The 20521-nt window shown below is 39.4% G+C and overlaps 1 long non-coding RNA gene across 1 annotated transcript in view; it reads right to left on the reverse strand.

The window, feature by feature from the left end:
• The window catches only part of LOC105739263, a 93669-nt gene that overhangs the window by 27998 nt on the left and 45150 nt on the right, over window positions 1–20521 (reverse strand). The window contains exons 2-3 of the long non-coding RNA XR_004029630.1: window positions 12022–12233; window positions 11614–11731 (exon numbers count right to left, since the gene is read on the reverse strand). This is a non-coding gene — a long non-coding RNA (uncharacterized LOC105739263). The remainder of the gene's footprint in view (window positions 1–11613; window positions 11732–12021; window positions 12234–20521) is intronic.

The raw sequence follows: 20521 nt of genomic DNA on the forward strand, positions 1-20521 counted from the left end.
GAGCCAGAATAGAGCAAGTCCAGCCTGAGCCTGTGGTCGGCAGTGCAGGAGAAGACAGGGTCGCAGACCTGAGGCAAAGGGCAGCCTGAACAACCAAGAACCAGAGCAGCCCTGGCACCTGACGCCCAGGAGAGTGGGCCACAGGAAGAGGATCTGAGACCAGAGCCCGCAGAGTCTGCAGGAACTAGAGGCACAAGACACGAGGAATCACAAAGCAAACTTAAGTGGCGACATCAAAGAAGGCGTTCTCACCCTGTTTCCTGCTTCTGGGTTTCTCCACATTCCTATAGCCTTACAGACAGTAAGCCCAGTATGGTGGGAACAGGGAATTGAAGTGGAAAGCACAGGCCGGGGATCTGATGGGTCTCTTAGATCCCCTGGGAGGGCATGACAACATAGAGAAAGAAGAGTCCTTTAAAAGCATTCAGCATAACACAGTTTGCCCAGGCAGTTCACGCTGACTGAAACCTCCTCTGTCTTCTGAACTGGGGCATGCCTATCTCATCTCTTCTTTTGAAGCAGAATGCTTTAAATTTTTATTTTTCTCCTGTGAACTTCAATATGCGACCTCCTTCTGTAACAGAGCTTCTCTTTCGGTCCCCCATGAGTGGATGTCACCCTGTACTCCCCTCCACCCTAAGCTCATGTTCTCCATCTTCTCTTTGACCCTCAGCATGTTATCCCTTGACCCATTCTTCAGTGTTTTCATGTCTATCATCTGCAAAATCTTTTCTGCCTCATAGTACTTAGGAGACCAGACATACGCACTCTGGGGACAGGAGCCTCCCACTTGGGCCATCTCGTCTGGCACGTTGCATAAATGTTGTACGGAAGACAGGTCCTCCTCCCAATGTCGTTTTTCACTGGCCACATGATGTTAGACAAGTCTCTTTCTCTCTTTGAGCCTCTCCTGTGTGATCCAATGAGTTGTAAGAATCAGATGAAATAATAGAGGGGAGAGGATTATACACTTTAAAGCACTATGCAAATGTAAGGTGTTGTTATACTAAAATATGGATCATGGCTTATGTTGGGGTGGGGCTAAGCCTCCTTCAGTCATTCTTTCAGCTTGTTTGTGTAACCTCTGGTGAAATTTTAATAACTGTTGCAAGGCATAGGTTTCAGCACGTTCTTTGTTTCCTCTGTTGGTATTCACGAGGCAGTCACATCTGCCATGAGCTAGTCCTTCTCAGAAGGGAGTGAGTGGGAAGACAGGTAGCTAAAAAGGGCTTAGGAGCCCTGAGACATCTTAAATAGGAGTCATTTAACTACTCCAATAAAAAAAAAAAGAACAGCAAAAATATCACCAAACTCATGGCACAGTCAGTAGCTCAGCACTATGGTTCTTACCATTTGAAATTTCCATTCAACAGTGTTTCATCTCCAGCCACTATCATCATCATGATCATCAAATTTAGCTGAATTACTAGTTCAGTTAAGACTCAATGTATAGTTTTGTGTATCAGATATGTGCCAAGCCCTATGCTAAGTATACAGCCTTGAGTAATTCACAGATTCTTCCATAAGAAACTCACATACAAATAAACACACACATAAAAATAAACAACGTTAATGTGATAATTGCTGTAGATCTGAATAATTGCTACATTTAAAGTACTATGACAGTACCTAGGATGGAGCAACTAACTCTGCATGGAAAGTAGGAGAGGAGGTAACATGTGACCTGACCCTTCAAGGATGAACAGAAGTTGGTCAGAAAGTGTGTATAGAGCTATACTCACTGTGTATATAGGTTCTGGGGCCAGCCACCTAGTTCAAATCCTAGCTCTGCCATTTCTTTTTTCTTTTTTTTACACTTTAAGTTCTGGGATACATGTGCAGAACGTGCAGGTTTGTTACATAGGCATACACGTGCCTTTGCTGTTTCTTAACTACTTAACTTGGTTAGTTACTTGATCTTTCGTTGCCTCAATTTCTTCATCTCTACAACAGGCATTATACCAATAGGGCCTACTCACAGGTTATCATGAGCAGAAATGAGTTCAGGCACGTAAAACACTCCTAATAGTTCCTGTCCTGTGGTTAATCACTCAATAAGCAGAAGCCATCATTGTTTTTATTATTGTTCTTTGCCAAGTCAACAAGCAGGAAGGAAATTCCTGGAACTTTTAGAGACCTGGTCTCTGAATTTAAGAGACTGATAATAGCATCATTATCATTATGAATAATAGGAAAGCTACCATTGATGCCAGGCACTGGATTCTTGACATATGTGATTTCACTTGGTTATCATAATAATCCTGAGTGTCAAAAAACTTACACTGAAATATAAATAACACCACAAAGAATATAAAGTGAAAAATAAGTGGTACAAAGTGGCCACTGGATGAAATAGAATTACATAAGAAGAAATATTTACCGTCTAAGTAATGAGGCAAACGTCAAAAGGATTCCAAAGTGGTGGGTTTAAACCAAAAGAGGTCCGAGGCATTTTTGTTTGTGTATTTTCATTTTTGTTTCTGTGCATGTTCATTGCCTCTAAGCAGAGCATGCCCTTGCCTATTTGCTCTGGTTCTCACCACTCGTGTGATACCCAGCCCTGAAAACACTTGAGTATTGAAGTTTGTGACATGCAGACAAGGATCTAGAACTTGAGTTTTGCAAATGCTTGCATTTGTTGAATGATGTTTTTTGTGCCAGGCACTATGCTGGGTACTTTCAGACACGTGATCTGTGTAACATCCTCAATAAGATATTATGATCCCCAATTTATAGATGAGGAAACTGAGGCTGGAAGAGGGCAAGATTAGAAAGAAAAACAAGATCAGAGGCACCAAAGCAGGGAGGTACATATCATGTTCTGCAATCCATTTGACCAGAGAAGAGGACCCATGCATGGGGAATAGTATGAGTTTGGGTGGAAGAAGTTAAATGACCTTGAAGGCCAGGCTTAGGAATATGAATGTGGCTGTGGGAAGGTAATAAATGATAGGTTTCCTTTTCTTCTTTACAGCTTTATGAAAACCCACCCACAGCAAACATATAGGCTGGCACAAGGTTTGCTCTAAAGAGGAAGAGATGCTAGGTGGGGCTGAAGATGTATCACTTCTCTTTGGAGAGTGCCCTGCCACAGACAGGGACAATCTTTCATCTCTCATAAAGGAAAACATAAGGGAGGAGGCGCCTTCCAGTAAATATCCTCAGTTGAGTTTTCATATTATATATAATATATTCAAGGAAACAACCACTCAATTTCCCTCCCTGGATTCCAAGCCTTGAGATATAACTAATATTTAAGTTTTGCATTGCAGAGTGCCCTGATAACAAAGAACAATTTCCTTAATCTTTGATCCTAAGATGGTTTTTATAATATTGCTCCTGTTTACCTCTCTATCCTCACCTCACTTTACTCCCACAGTATATCCCAGCTGTGCTGATCCCATGGCTGTTCCTGAAAGCACCAAATTTTCTCCAAGAAAATTTACCAGAACACATGACACCCCCTCATATCCATAATGCCTTGCACTTACTTCTAGGATATAACTTCTCACCAATAATGTGTTTATTTGTTTCCTTTAGATGATAGCTCCATGAAGGTAGGGATTCTGTCTTGTTCTTTGTTGAATACCCTGCATCTAACACATCCCAGCACATAGTCAATGCTCAAGAACAATTTGTCAAATGAATGAGTAAATGATTTGGTGAGAGAAGAGGTGCTATGATTCTCTGGTCCTTACTCATTGTTGAATCCTGCTTTTCAACTTGCCAGTGTATTCCTCCTCTCTCACTGTTCACCTGACCCTAGACCCCTCTCCCCTTGCAACTTGATCATTGATTTCCAGGTCCCTCTCCAGATCTGACATATTCTCTGCCCCATTTACGATCTGACACATGTACACACTGACCACCACTAAAAGCAGCAACAAAACTGTCTCCTCTCTCCTTCTTGGGCTCATCCTTTACCAAAAACCATTGTTATCTGCCAGGGCTCCACTGTTACCCATGAAACGTTCTGGGGACTCATGTATCCCCCATTTCCCTCTCAAACCCAACAATGATGTTTGAATGGACTAGACTGGAGGAAGAGACAGGGAGGGAAGCCCTAACAGCATCCTGATTTTGTGGCATTGTTGTTAGAAGTTTCTGAAGTAAAGGGGAAGTTGTGTGCATCGTGTGTGTGTGTATGTTTGTGATCTGTCAACCCATAGGTGGGGATTATCTGGCTAACTCTCGTGGAATGAACAACCTGGGAGGAATGTGGACACCTGCCCTGCTCATTGGAAATGGACAGGCTCTGGATGGGCAGTCCCAACTACAGGGGCACAGGAGGAATTCTGCCCAGCAGGCTCAACCTGGAAGTCCAGTATCAGCAATAATAATTTAGTAGCATAATTGCAAACACCTATGAGCACTCCCTATGTCACTGTGCCAAGTGCTTTACATAGATTATCTCAATTATTTCTTACATTAACCCTAAAGGGTAGGAGCTCTTATTATTCCTATTTACAACTAAGGAAAATGAGGCACAGAGAAGTTAAATAGTTTGCACAAGATCACACATTAAGTGGTGGAGCCAGAATTTGAACCCAGGAACTGTAACATCAGAATCCTACCCAATATAGAATGGTTGAAAATAGGTACCCTTTGATTTTTGAGAGTTAGAATGTGGAAGCATCATAAAAAAGCAACACAATTTTTTCTGTAATATAACCCTCACAGACCGAGGAAAATGAAAGAATCAGGGGGTCTTCAGGACTATATAATGGGTAAAGAGGAAAGATAGTTAAAAGTATTTCTCAACGTGTTGCACTTCCAGCAATTTATCAATTTGTAAATGTATTTCATTAGAAATATAGGGAGAATGAGGGAGCACAGTACTGTCATGCACTGTACTGGATCTGTAACTGTTCCTGGGAATTGTGCAGTGCACAGTCTGCTCATCTTTACACGGTAGCCCAAAAATGCAGGCTTCTTTATATCCCTAAATTAATATAGGAACTAAATGAAGACCTATTACTAGAGCTTGAGCTAGCGTGGCCTTCAAAAATTAAATGAAAGAGAAAAGATGTGGAAATGATAGATTGGCTGCCACAGTACCATAGAAAGCAGATATACAAACCAATGTGGCCCCAGAGTCTTTCTGCAGCCTCCTCTGCCACCATGCCTTTCCATTCAACTACACTAATATCATGTAACCTGCCCCCATTCCCCAAACATGCATCTGCCCACACTTCCCACACTGTACAAATGCTTCTCTCTCATCCTCAGTCTCTCCCCCATCTTTCTTTATCTACTACCTCCTCTCCTTCAGGACCTAGACATTCATCCATGCCTCATTTATACATTCATTCAACAAACATTTCTGGAGCGCTTGAGGTAGATTCAGAAGTGACCAAGATAAGTAAGGCAATTCCCCACTCTCAAGTTTCTAACAATCTAGAGGGAAAATTAAACAAAGTGAGTCATCTCCAAGAAGTTTTATAATCATTCTCCTCTTTCTTCCCAAGCTAGAAGAAATTCTTATCTTTTGGATGCATTTACAGTGCATATCCTTATCAGTCAAGTACCAATTCAAAAGACTTAAAGCAAAACAAACACATGGTGGAGAAACACAGAAAATATTTTGAAAGCTATAAATCACTAAGTTTATATGTCTTTATCTATTCTTGGTTCATTTTGTGAAGAGGCAATAAAATGCTAAGTTAAAGCTCAGTTGATTTTCTCCAGATACTTGCCGAATTCTTGGCATCATGTTCTACCATGTTTCCAGGATTCAGAGTGTCTAAGCAGTGCTAGTGAAAAGTTCAGTTGAGCAAAAGAACTTTATATTTCATTCTAACCTGGAAATGCTTCCCCTGCCCGCATTAAATGTATGAAGCTTGAATCAGACAGCTATACATAGGGTGAAAGTAGTGTCATCCCCAAAGAGTAGCAAATCATCATAAGGGAACCACAGTAGGTGAAAGACTTTGAAAAAAATCCTCTGTTGTGAATATTAAATCCCAGCTGTCCATGCATGTTCCATTTTGAGACAAAAAGAGCTTATCTTTTATCTTAGTAGACTGTAAGCTCCTTTAGAATAGGACCTGTCTTATTTATTTCTCGAGCCCAAGCTTCTAGCATAGGGCTTAATAAGTATTTGTGAATACATCATACATACTGACTAAAGTGGAAGTCTATGCTATTTTCTAATAGATTGTCATACTCCCCAGTGTTCTACAGAAAGAGTCACTAGAGTTTGTTTCCATTTTGTTTGTTTATGTGGGGAAGGGCAGAAGGAGAATTATTTTGCTTTGATTTTGAGATGTATCCTAATCCAGTAGAGATCAGGATGAGAGCAATGACCTTGTCCGTCAGGATAGTCCATCGTCCCACTTAATGAGGGAAGACATTGGATGATATTATCTTCCTTGTGATCATCACTCAAGAAAATAATTGCACACTCAGCTTTAGTCCACATTACTTTGGAGTTTTGCTGTATTTTCACCTCTGGTATTGTAACCACACCATTTTATGGCTCCAGACCCACCATGGCTTCCAAAGGCTGTGCAGAATCATTAGGAAGCTACAAGCCTTCCCACTAGCCCACACTGCTGCTGCAGTATGCGTTTATCTGGATCACCCGTGAGATCAGCTTGCAGACAGGAACTGGCTTATGAAGCCATGCTTGCTCTGAGAAACATAATGGTCATCTCACTGCCAGTGGAATGTAATATTTGATGTCATGACACCCTTCCTGTCCAACTTGGCATTGGCAGTTGGTTTGACCTGGTGGTGAGAAATACAACAAAACGATGAGAAATTTTCCTTCTGGAGCACTTCTTAAGGGAGCTTTGTTGCTTTACTGGAAATTCGTACTGCTTAGCTTTCATGAAATGTCCCCTTCGTACATTAGTGAGAAGGTTCAAGGCAAAATAAACACATTTCATCTTGACCATATTTGGAACTCACAATATAAGGGAGTCAAAAGGTAAGCTGATGAAATAAGAATATTTTATCCCATTCAGTATGATATTGGCTGTGGGTCTGTCGTAGATAGCTCTTATTATTTTGAGATACGTCCCATCAATACCTAATTTATTGAGAGTTTTTAGCATGAAGGGTTGTTGAATTTTGTCAAAGGCCTTTTCTGCATCTATTGAGATAATCATGTGGTTTTTGTCTTTGGTTCTGTTTATATGCTGGATTACATTTATTGATTTGCGTATGTTGAACCAGCCTTGCATCCCAGGGATGAAGCCCACTTGATCATGGTGGATAAGCTTTTTGATGTGCTGCTGGATTCGGTTTGCCAGTATTTTATTGAGGATTTTTGCATCAATGTTCATCAAGGATATTGGTCTGAAATTCTCTTTTTTGGTTATGTCTCTGCCAGGCTTTGGTATCAGGACGATGCTGGCTTCATAAAATGTGTTAGGGAGGATTCCCTCTTTTTCTATCTATTGGAATAGTTTCAGAAGGAATGGTACCAGTTCCTCCTTGTACCTCTGGTAGAATTCAGCTGTGAATCCATCAGGTCCTGGACTCTTTTGGTTGGTAAGCTATTGATTATTGCCACAATTTCAGAACCTGTTATTGGTCTATTCAGAGATTCAACTTCTTCCTGATTTAGTTTTGGGAGGGTGTATTTGTCGAGGAATTTATCCATTTCTTCTAGATTTTCTAGTTTATTCGCATAGAGGTGTTTGTAGTATTCTCTGATGGTAGATTGTATTTCTGTGGGATCGGTGGTGATATCCCCTTTTTCATTTTTTATTGCATCTATTTGATTCTTCTCTCTTTTCTTCTTTATTAGTCTTGCTAGCAGTCTATCAATTTTGTTGATCTTTTCAAAAAACCAGCTCCTGGATTCATTAATTTTTTGAAGCGTTTTTTGTGTCTCTATTTCCTTCAGTTCTGCTCTGATTTTAGTTATTTCTAGCCTTCTGCTAGCTTTTGAATGTGTTTGCTCTTGCTTTTCTAGTTCTTTTAATTTTGATGATAGGGTGTCAATTTTGGATCTTTCCTGCTTTCTCTTGTGGGCATTTAGTGCTATAAATTTCCCTCTACACACTGCTTTGAACGTGTCCCAGAGATTATGGTATGTTGTGTCTTTGTTCTCATTGGTTTCAAAGAACATCTTTATTTCTGCCTTCATTTCATTATGTACCCAATAGTCATTCAGGAGCAGGTTGTTCAGTTTCCATGTACTTGAGCGGTTTTGAGTGAGTTTCTTAATCCTGAGTTCTAGTTTGATTACACTGTGGTCTGAGAGACAGTTTGTTATAATTTCTGTTCTTTTACATTTGCTGAGGAGAGCTTTACTTCCGAAGCATTCCCTCTGAAAACTGGCACAAGACAGGGATGCCCTCTGTCACCGCTCCTATTCAACATAGTGCTGGAATTTCTGGCCAGAGCAATCAGGCAGGAGAAGGAAATAAAGGGTATCCAATTAGGAAAAGAGGAAGTCAAATTGTCCCTGTTTGCAGATGACATGATTGTATATCTAGAAAACCCCATTGTCTCAGCCCAAAATCTCCTTAAGCTGATTAGCAACTTCAGCAAAGTCTCAGGATACAAAATCAATCTACAAACATCACAAGCATTCTTGTACACCAATAACAGACAAACAGAGAGCCAAATCATGAGTGAACTCCCATTCACAATTGCTTCAGAGAGAATAAAATACCTAGGAATCCAACTTACAAGGGATGTGAAGGACCTCTTCAAGGAGAACTACAAACCACTGCTCAATGAAATAAAAGAGGATACAAACAAATGGAAGAACATTCCATGCTCATGGGTTGGAAGAATCAATATCGTGAAAATGGCCATACTGCCCAAGGTAATTTATAGATTCAATGCCATCCCCATCAAGCTACCAATGACTTTCTTCAAAGAATTGGAAAAAACTACTTTAAAGTTCATATGGAACCAAAAAAGAGCCCGCATCACCAAGTCAATCCTAAGCCAAAAGAACAAAGCTGGAGGCATCACGCTACCTGACTTTAAACTATACTACAAGGCTACAGTAACCAAAACAGCATGGTACTGGTACCACAACAGAGACATAGATCAATGGAACAGAACAGAGCCCTCAGAAATGATGCTGCATATCTACAACTATCTGAAACCTGACAAAAACAAGAAATGGGGAAAGGATTCCCTATTTAATAAATGGTGCTAGGAAAACTGGCTAGCCATATGTAGAAAGCTGAAACTGGATCCCTTCCTTACACCTTATACAAAAATTAATTCCAGATGGATTAAAGACTTAAATGTTAGACCTAAAACCATTAAAATCCTACAAGAAAACCTAGGCAATACCATTCAGGACATAGGCGTGGGCAAGGACTTCATGTCTAAAACACCAAAAGCAATGGCAACAAAAGCCAAAATTGACAAATGGGATCTAATTAAACTAAAGAGCTTCTGCACAGCAAAAGAAACTACCATCAGAGTGAACAGGCAACCTACAGAATGGGAGAAAATTTTTGCAACCTACTCATCTGACAAAGGGCTAATATCCAGAATCTACAATGAACTCAAACAAATTTACAAGAAAAAAACAAACAACCCCATCAAAAATTGGGCAAAGGACATGAACAGACACTTCTCAAAAGAAGACATTTATGCAGCCAAAAAACACATGAAGAAATGCTCATCATCACTGGCCATCAGAGAAATGCAAATCAAAACCACAGTGAGATACCATCTCACACCAGTTAGAATGGCCATCATTAAAAAAGCAGGAAACAACAGGTGCTGGAGAGGATGTGGAGAAATAGGAACACTTTTACACTGTTGGTGGGACTGTAAACTAGTTCAACCATTGTGGAAGTCAGTGTGGCGATTCCTCAGGGATCTCGAACTAGAAATACCATTTGACCCAGCCATCCCATTACTGGGTATATACCCAAAGGACTATAAATCATGCTGCTATAAAAACACATGCACACGTATGTTTATTGCGGCACTATTCACAATAGCAAAGAGTTGGAACCAACCCAAATGTCCAACAACAATAGACTGGATTGAGAAAATGTGGCACATATACACCATGGAATACTATGCAGCCATAAAAAATGATGAGTTCGTGTCCTTTGTAGGGACATGGATGAAACTGGAAAACATCATTCTCAGTAAACTATCGCAAGGACAAAAAACCAAACACCGCATGTTCTCACTCATAGGTGGGAATTGAACAATGAGAACTCATGGACACAGGAAGGGGAACATCACACTCCGGGGATGGTTGTGGGGTGGGGGGAGGGGGGAGGGACAGCATTAGGAGATATACCTAATGCTAAATGATGAGTTAATGGGTGCAGGAAATCAACATGGCACATGGATACATATGTAACAAACCTGCACATTGTGCACATGTACCCTAAAACCTAAAGTATAATAAAAATAAAATAAAATAAAATAAATAAAATGAATATATTTAAAAAAAAGAATATTTTATCATTTTATTCCACACATAGTTTTTACTTTCTCACCTTTCCTGCAATAATTGCCTCAACATGATGGCACTTATATGCATTTTCAAAAGATTTTCATTTTATTATGTATTGAATTATATAAAGTAGTGCCAGTAAATCCATTAGAAATTCTCATTCCCAACTCTTAGAATTCATCTACAAAGAGTCAGAAAGAAACCAAGACATTAAGGAGAAGCCAGTGGCTGCAGCTGCAGGGTCTTTATTATGTTTGTTTGTGTCATAATTCTCTTTATTTGCCAAACTAAAATGGTTTAAAGTTGCAGTGCACCAGGTAAGGCCTTCCTTACTGTCTTCAGGTGTTTGTTTAGAATAGGTTTGTTTGTTGGCTTAGGAATAGCTGCTGTGATGCTTTGAATTCCCTTGCCAGGACATGAAATCATAGAAAATAGCGAAGATCCTTGCTGTTTACTTGGGGAAACATTATCTACATGCACGAAACAATTTAATTCTTAAGATTTATTTAAAATGTGTGAAATGTAGTTGCAATAATAATAATAGATGATATTTACAGAGCACTTACTATGTACCTGGAGCTCTTCCATGTGTTTTACATATATTAACACATATATTAAACTTCACAACAATCTTACCAAGTAGCCACTCTTACAATCCATTTTACAAATGGTGAATCTGAGGCATAGAAGGGTTAACTAACCAGCAGCTCGTAAGTAGCAGAGCAAGGATTTGACTCCAGGCAGTCTGGTTCCAGGGCCGAGGCTCTTTGGCTACCATGTGTACACACTTTCTGAAGAATTACAATGGTGCAGCCTGAAGTCACTCAGGAAAGCTGTCAATGGAAGACTTGGTTCTGGTGCAGAACCTTAATGATGGCCTAAGGTTTGGGCCGTGAAGAGGATGGAATTGGATTTTTTAGGAAGCAAGAATAGCAGAAAGAGAAGCTGGGATTAGAAATGAATAAGACATAATAGGAGGAATAGCCATCTTGTAAAATGGTGTGAGAAAACTTTTATATAGAGCCTTGAGCACCAGGTTTAAAGTTTGAAACAGAAATCCATAGGCAGGTATACAAGCAAGGAATTCATTCATTAGTGCATTCATATACTTACAACACTAGAAGGACCTTAGACAGCATCAATGTCAACTCCTCCTTGTATATTTGTAGAATCTAAAGATCTAGAGTGTTGAAATGACTCCCAGTGTCACTCACCTCGTGGCAGCATTAGAATACAGCATAACTCTTCTGATTCATCATTTAAGCTTTAAGCCTATTTCCAATGTTCTAGGACACTCTGAAGGATTCTCCTGGCAGAGGCATTTGGTTCAGCCTGGAAGGGAGAGACAAGAGGCAAGGTGACCTGTGAGGCATTATTGCAAAATCCAAGTGAAGTACAAGAGGTACACTGGGCTCAGTGAAAATAGTAGAATTTTCCAGAGAGGATTGAGAAAGCATGATAGGATATCAATAATAAAGGAGCTAAGTTGCCTCCAAGCTGGCATAGCTTTGGCAGAAATAGGGAAACTGGGTAATGGTACCACTTGGGCATAAACAGCATCAGTTCAGGTTTGGTACCTGTGAGAGGGAGTTGGCTTTATTATAATTACTTCTGTGTGGTACCTTGTGTAACATGATGATCACATTCCAAGGCCCTTTGCAATTTTTCCATTAAGCAGTTGCCACCATCATCAGCATGTGAGCAAGTCCTTGTCAGCACAGATGAAATTGAACTCAGTTTTGCTTTAATATCCATTAGGCTCCATCCTGGGCTTTCCTTTTCTTAGTTTCTTTCACTGCCAATCAGTTTCATACGTGTTCACTTTCCTCAGAGTCTGTAAATTATAGTGGTAAAGGGTATAAGCTCTGAAAGCAAATGGCCTAAATTTGAATTCTGGTTCTACAACGCTTCTGTGACTTGGGCAAATTTAATTCTTTTTAGAATTAATTCTTTGTGGCTCAGTTTCCTCATTCATAAAAAGATATTGTGATCAGTACTTACCTTCTAGCAAGAATGTGAATATTAAATAAGTTAATACACATAAAGCCCTTGGAATGGTCCTTGCACGTAGTGAACACTCAATACACAGTAGCCGTCATTGTTGCCATCCTATCATTCCCCTTTGCTGCGTTATCGTTTCAGGGTGTTTTGTCTCTAGGACAGCCTGGCAAGATGGAGTTCTTCCTTTCCACCAGGCACCCTGTTCCTGTGACTGCTATTTTAACATTAACACGTTATTTTCTCCCCTAGAAGCTTCTCCTGTTTCTCCAGCAAAGCTATCCTAGGCCCCCAGTTCCTTACCACATCTGAGTCTCTCCCCAGTAAACCATCTTTCACCTTCACACATATCGACATACGACTTAAATTTGTCCCAGGGGAGGGAGGGAGTGACCCCTTTCTCCTTTTTTATGCAATCTCACAACCTGAGATTGTGATTAGGCTACAATTTAAGTGTTTACCCAATGTAAGTGTTTACAATTTAATTGTTTACCCAAGAAATCTCAGATTTAGCAGATTATAAATTATCTGCTTCTGAAGCAAGACCAAGAAGGGATTGAAAGCAGACTTGAGAGGCAGCTGAACCTAGTTTCAAATCCAGGTTTCACATTTATAAGCTATGTGACTTTAGATCAAATAACAACTGAGTCTTGGTTTCCTCATCTGTAAGATAGGAATACCTGTCTTGCATGTTGTAAGGATTGAAGGTTATAAACTTTATAAAATAGGTAATTTTTAACCCCTTGCCCAATTCCCACCCTCTCACCTTTCATAGTCTCCAATGTCTATTATTTCACTCTGTATGTTCATGTATACCCATTATTTACCTCCCACTTGTGAGTGAGAATATGCAATATTTGACTTTCTGTTTCTGAGTCATTTCACTTAGGATAATGGCTTCTAGTTCCATCCATGTTGCTGCAAAAGACATTATTTTATTCTTTTTATGGCTGAATAGTATGCCATGGTATGTATGTGTGTGTGTGTGTGTGTGTGTGTGTGTGTATATATATATATATATATATACCATTTTCTTTATCAAACCTTTGTTGATGGGTACTTGGATTGATTCCATGATTTTGCTATTGTGAATAATACTGCAATAAATATACAATGCAGGTGTCTTTTTGATATAATAATTTCTTTCCTTTTGGGTATACACCCAGTCATGGGAGTGCTGGTTTAAATGGTAGGTCTATCCTAAGTTTTTGAGAAATCTCCATACTGTTTTCTATAAAGGTTGTACTAATTTACATTCCCACCGACAGTGTATAATCATTCCCTTTTCTCCACAACCTCACCAACTTCTGTTGCTTTTAGACTTTTTAACAATAATCATTCTGACTGGTATAAGATGATACCTCATTGTGGTTTCAATTTGCATGTCTCTGGTTATTAGTGATGCTGAACATTTTTTCATATGTTTCTTGGCCACATCTATGACTTCTTTTGAAAAATGCCTGTTGATGTCCTTTGCCCACTTTTTAAAGGGGTTGTTTTTCTTCTTGAGCTGTTTGAATTCCTTACGGATTCTGGGTACTAGCCCTTTGTTGGATCCATAGTTTGCAAATATTTTTCCCATACTGTAGTCCATCTACTGTCTTGATTGTTTCTTTTTGCTGTGCAGAAGCCTTTTAATTTAATTAACTCTCATTTGTCTATTTTTGTTTTTGTTGCATTTGCTTTTGAGGACTTGCTAAAAAATTATTTGCCTTGGGCAATGTCCAGAAGAATATTTCCTGGGTTTTCTTCTAGGATTTTTATGGTTTCATGTCTTATGTTTAGGTCTTTACTTTATCTTATTATTATTAGTATTATCATCGTTATTTTGGACATGGCATCTTGCTCTGTTACCCAGGCTGGAGTGCAGTGGCATCAACATGGCTCACTGCAGCCTCAACCTCCTGGACTCAAGCAATCCTCCCGCCTCCATCTCCTAAGTAGCTGGGACCACAGGCATGCACCACCACACTTAGCTAATTAAAAAAAAAAAAACTTTTTCAGAGACAGAGTCTTGCGATGTTGCCATTTTGCCCAGGCTGGTCTTAAACTCCTGGGCTCAAGTGAACCTCCTGCTTTGGCTTCTCAAAGTGCTGGGGTTATGGCCATGAGCCATCACTCCTGGCCCAAGTTCATCTTTTTCTATGGTGAGAGGTATGGGGCCGGTTTTATTCTTCTGCATGTGGCTATGCAATTTTTCCAGCAACATTTGTTGAATAGGGTGTCGTTTTCCCAGTATATATTTTTGATGACTTTGCCAAAGATCAGTTAGTTGTTAGGTACGTGGCTTTATTTCTGGGTTCCCTATTCTGTTCCATTGATCTATGTGTCTATTTTTATACCTGCAGCTAAATTTTAGTAGTAGATTGAGGTGGCTTCTCTGAAAATACAGATGAGGTAGCAGTGACACCTCTGAGTGTCACCTCCTCTTAGATGGAGTTTAGCTTTATTGAGGGCAGACCTTAAACACTCTTTACACCAAGTTTTATTAGCTTGGGTTAATTGTATGGCCGCGGTGGCTGGTGCAAAATTGACCAGCCCTAAATATTAGTATAGCTTAGTTAAACTTTCATTTATTATTAAAGATTTATCACTGCTGTTTCCCGTGGGGGTGTGGTTGAGTAAGGTGTTCTGAGCTGCGTTTGTGTGTGCTTGATACCTGCTGCTTTTGATCTGGGTGATCTAGAGGGCATTTTCACTGGGGTGGGGATGCTTGCATGTGTAATCTTACTAAGAGCTAATAAAAAGGCCAGGACCAAGCCTATCTGTTTATGGGGTTGTGCAGACCCATCTAGACATTTTCAGTGTTTTGCTTTGAATAGTTAAGCTACATTAACTGTAAAAATACTTAAGTATAAAATTAAAATATGAAAAAGAAACAAGTGGTCCCTGTCCATGAAAGTAACCTTGAGGGTCCTTCCTACTGACATTAACAGCAATGACGTTCTTATCACTGTTCTGTGCATTCAATAGAACAAGAAAAAGTTTAGGATTACAGCACGATGGAAATGAATTCCCCTGACCCCTGAGAGTCAAGTGCTGTTTGGGTTAGGATTTTAGCTATTTTTCCCCCATATTTTCTTTCGTTTTCATTATGTTCTCTGGCATTACTATAGTCTGTATTACTGTGCTATTTCATATTCTCTCTTGTAATTTTGTTTTAGACATGTTAAAAGATGAATTTTTATTAGATCCTAACAAAACTAGCACAGAGAGAAGTTTAAAAGAAAAATAGGTGTTCTGCAGGTCTCTACTTGATTGTGTAAGAAAGTTATAAATTATAAATACAAGGAGCAGAAATACCCTCCCCTGCTGAAATATCTTCTACATCTACAGGAATATGACCCAAACAGGGAACATGGTTCTCCCATTCCCTTTGAGACAAATTTTAGTGATCGGCTTGAATGCTCACATGAGGACAGTTTTAGATCTCCTAAAATGACTTCCATCCCAGGCTGCCCCAACCTCACACTCTGATATGCCACCATCTATGCCTAACAGTTCTCACTTGAAAGAATTCTGTCTAACTTAAACTGTAAAGCATTAAATCAAAGAACAAAGACAGGCTCACAGACTCATGGAAAGGCCAGAGAATCAGACACAAAACCCACACAGGGGACAAAGGAAACTCATAAAGTCTCATGCCACATGAACAGTGTGGCTTGGTCACTGCCATTTCTGGGGACTATGCGCCATGGCTGATGCCGTGTCACTGAGCAGTGGCTGCACCATGACCACCATGAGCCCTAAACTGTCCAGGCTTCTCTGGGTCACTCACTCTGATATTAAACCCCCATGGGAACATGCAGTTGACCTTCTATCTCACAGTTGATAATGGGAGGAGGTTTCAGATGATAGAGAGCTGAAAAATGACAAATATTTCCTTTCCTTCCTGTCCTTCTCTACCTGCTCACATTCTACCTTGAATTAAGTATGGAGCAAGCTTTCATTCTTTTCCAAAAAGAGTTTTTAGTCCCTATAGCATTGTCAATCCCATTTTACAGATGGGAAAACCAGAGGATAAGTGACTATAGAAGATCCCAGAGAGTATTTATCACTCCTAGATTTTTGCTCCATGTACAGATTTTAAAACACCACCACCCACTATTGTTTTGTTTTGGTTGGTTTTTTTTTTTTTTTTGCTGATGGAATCTTTTTTATTTTTCTAATGAAACCTTGCAAGAAACTGCAACATCTAAGGCAGATCAAAGCAGATCTGCTTGGGTTGAAGAAGGGTGAGGGAGAACACAGCCCCATCTGCTTGTCCTCACACTCCTCATTTCACATACACAAAACACTCTCCACTGAGGGATGAAAATGCTACTCCCAGCCTCAGCCAGAGAGGCTGATCATTCCTGGCTCATTTTGTGTTACTACCCCTCTGGTTCTGGAGTTGGGGACAGGAAGTAGCTCTGAGTTCAAATAGAGTTAGCTGTGCATACCCAACTGTGTCCATGGCCATGGTCCAGCATTTCTTAAAACAAGTTCCATAGAACACAAGTTAGTTCAGATATCAATAAATGATCACGTAAATGAGGCTGTGCATGGTGGCTCATGCGTGTAATCCCAGTGCTTTGGGAGGCTAAGGCGGGTGGATCACCTAAGGTCAGGAGTTCGAGACCAGCCTGGCCAACATGGCGAAACCCTATCCTACTAAAAATACAAAAATTAGTGGGGCACGGTGGCAGGTGCCTGTAATTCCAGCTACGCAGGAGGCTTAGGCAGGAGAATCGCTTGAACCTGTGAGGCGGAGGTTGTGGTGAGCCAAGATCCCCCTACTGCACTCCAGCCTGGGCAACAAGAGTGAAACTCAAAAAAAAAAAAAAAAAAAATCAGGAAAGTGAGAATTTTTTTAAAAGTTTTGTTAATGTTGGATTTCTCACCTTGTCTAAAAATACAGAAAACAATAGGGCTGTAATTCCCAATAAATTGAAAACATTTCTTACCTACAAGGAAGGAGTCTCCGAGAGTGTCATGACGCTCCAAAGAGGCAGAATGATGTTTAGATTTTTCCAAACGTTTGACCAGAGAACTATTTTTCAAGTTCTATTTCTCAGAGGCAGCCTCTGGGATTTTTTTGGTTTGTTTTTGTTTTTAAACGCCTACCAATATCATTTGGCTATTTTTGGAGGCAGGGTTAATTAGTTTGTACCCAGCTATTTTTTTTTTTTTACAAGTGTTCCTCTAAATCTTGTAAATCCAAGAAGAAATGCCAAATTCACCCAGGAAAGTTAAACCCCTGAGTCCCTAATATCTGAAGGATCTGGTTTATGCAACAGCATTTTCTCTGTCAAGTAAGAGCACAGACTGTGTGGCTTAGAACTCAAAAATCCTAGGCCCAGATACTCTCAGAACAGTAACAACGGTAATTACAACTCTCTAAAAGGGGTCTGTAAAGTTCAATTACAAAAGACAGTGAGGTGAAGGGATATTTGCTTTCAGACTCACTTTTTAAAAATCCTGGTGGCTGTATATTTACTCCTCAAGGGAAATGGAGATGTCTCCAAAGATCTGATCCAAATGCAAAAAGTGACCAAAGTTTTGGAGAAGAAATAATTTAACTGGTTGGAAGGTATGAAGCTGCCCAGAGCAATCTCTTCCAGGTGGACAGCTGTGACTTACTGTTTTACTCTGTGGAAGTTAATGTGTAGCCTGATTTATATATACCTCGCAGTCCCCTGTTGCCTTTTTCTTCAAATGAAACCTGCTCAGCCTGGATTCTAATACCTTCCTTAACTACATCTTTATCTCACCAATTCATTCTCAGCTTAGATACATCACTGACCCAATGGCAGCTGCTGTGGGGTTTTTTTGGTTCATTTTGTTTTGTTTTGTTTTAGTACAAAATTGGAGCAATCATAACTTCTCTGTCACCTCTGAGGGCTATGGTGAGAATCCATCATGTTGATCAGGGCCAAGGCCAGTCTATACTGCGTCTTTGTGTAAATTAGGTAAAGGCAGCCCTTCTGGAAGTATGTGGTGGTGTTGAAAACACACAGAAGAAGTGATGCTGGCAAAAAAAAAAAAAAAAAAAACAACTATCAGAGATAGTTCACCTCATTGAAAGTACAAAGGACAAAGTGCTGGAAGCTGATCCAGACTTAGAAGTATGACAATCTGCAAAAAAGATGCTTGCTCCACATTGTAAATTGTACAATGAAAGATAGACCAGCATTATTCAAACTATTTCTGGTAAGTTTTTTTACAAAGAAATAAAACACTTTAATTCTCAACATTTCTATATTTTAAATTCAGAGTACTAAAGATTAATTTTACTGTTTTTTTCTTTTCTTTCTTTTTTCCAAGTCGGCTGGAGTGCAGTGGCACAATCTCAGCTCACTGCAACCTCTGCCTTCTGGGTTCAAGCAATTCTCCTGCCTCAGCCTCCCAATTAGCTCAGATTACAGGTGCACACCACCATGCCCAGCTAACTTTTGTGTTTTTAGTAGAGAGGGGGTTTCACCATGTTGGCAAGACTGGTCTCAAACTCCTGACTTCATGATCCACCCTCCCAAAGTGCTGCAATTACAGGCGTGAGCCACCACATCCGGCCACTGTTTTTTATTTTCTTATACATTTATAAACAACAGTAAGAGAGTTTAATGACAAAATAATTTTAAAGGTTACAGAACAATTGGATTTTCTCCACTGATTGTTAAAATCACTTTGCATGATTCTAGCTTTCATGGTCATTTTTGCAGTCTCATACTATCATGCAAAGTGACAACTGCCCATACCTATATATACTCCATAGGAAAAAAATTACTATTACAAATACACCAAAAAGTTAATATAGGAGTTGGAATTACAGCTGGTTTTAATTTTCTCTTCTGAAATTTTCATATTTTCAAATGTTCAACAATTAGCACACATTGCTTTTGTGATCAGAGAGGAAATTGTGATTTACAAAAAAGCTTGATTTAAAATTCAGCTCCATTGAAAGTTTTAGACCCCTTTGACTGGCTCTCTCTGTCCCCGGTTCAGAGTCCTTTGATCAAAATATGTTTAGGATGCCTTGTTGCTGAACTATAGCTCTGTAAAGGCATTTGGGTTATTGTGTGTGTTTTAAAAATTATCTGAACTAAATTAAAATTTCTCGTGTATTGAGACGATGTATTTATATGTTATCCTTCCCATCCCTGGAGCCCTGTACAATGTTTAAATAAGTAATAGGTGCTCAATAAATATTCTAACCTATCTCTCAAAAACTTGCCAGCAATTGCTGAAAAAATTACCCAAAGAGCATCAAGGAACACATTAGATGACATTTGAACACAATGTAATAAATTTCCTGTAAAATTACTTGTGTTCTACTCATTTAATTAAAAATTTAATTGCCCTTCTTCAAACAACAAATTATTGAGAATCTAGAGGCTCCTAAATCATAATGGTTACATTTTTTGGTTTCCATGGTAACTGTAATTCAGCCTTAGAGTCTTAACACATTCCTTTAGATGACAGCAAATAGGGTTAAATTTTTAATCTGTATGTACATATCAAAGCAAAGTTCTGATTTTTGTAGAAGCCACAATTTCTATTTTTAAATGTTCATTTAAAATTAACAAAATATCTTACACATGATTTTTTTAAATATATGCCCTTTGTTAAAAATATATGAAGTGCAACGAAAGACAAAACCTGTGCATTCCTCATTGTAGCACCTATTTTTAAGGCTTCCCTATCTGAGTCAGCTCAGTCTTTGATGTGAGAGGAAAGGGATATAGGCAGAGCTGATGGTTATATGATGTTATTTTGTCACTCAGTTTAGTAAACAATGCCTTTTGTAGTTTTTACCTAAACCACCTTCTTATTTTTTATGGCATCCTGACGAGCTACATTTCATTGCAGCGCCCTTGGTGTAACTGATGAGATGTCAACATACCTGCACCTGCAGAAGGAAGTCATATGGGTGAGGAGAGTAGGCAAGGGACTCTACAACACTGCCCTAGCGAACAGCTCCAGATTTCCCTTCTGACAAAGAGAGGGTATTTGTAAGGTAGCCTCTAATGCAGCCAAAGAAACATGCTGACTTTCTTCTTAGATTTTAGCATTCACCTTTTCCTGAAGAATGTGAATAAGTAGAAGCAAAGACAAGTAAATCCTAATTTCAAAATATATCTAGAA

This window comes from Nomascus leucogenys, chromosome 1a (genome assembly GCF_006542625.1).
Source record: "Nomascus leucogenys isolate Asia chromosome 1a, Asia_NLE_v1, whole genome shotgun sequence".
NCBI lineage: Eukaryota > Metazoa > Chordata > Mammalia > Primates > Hylobatidae > Nomascus > Nomascus leucogenys.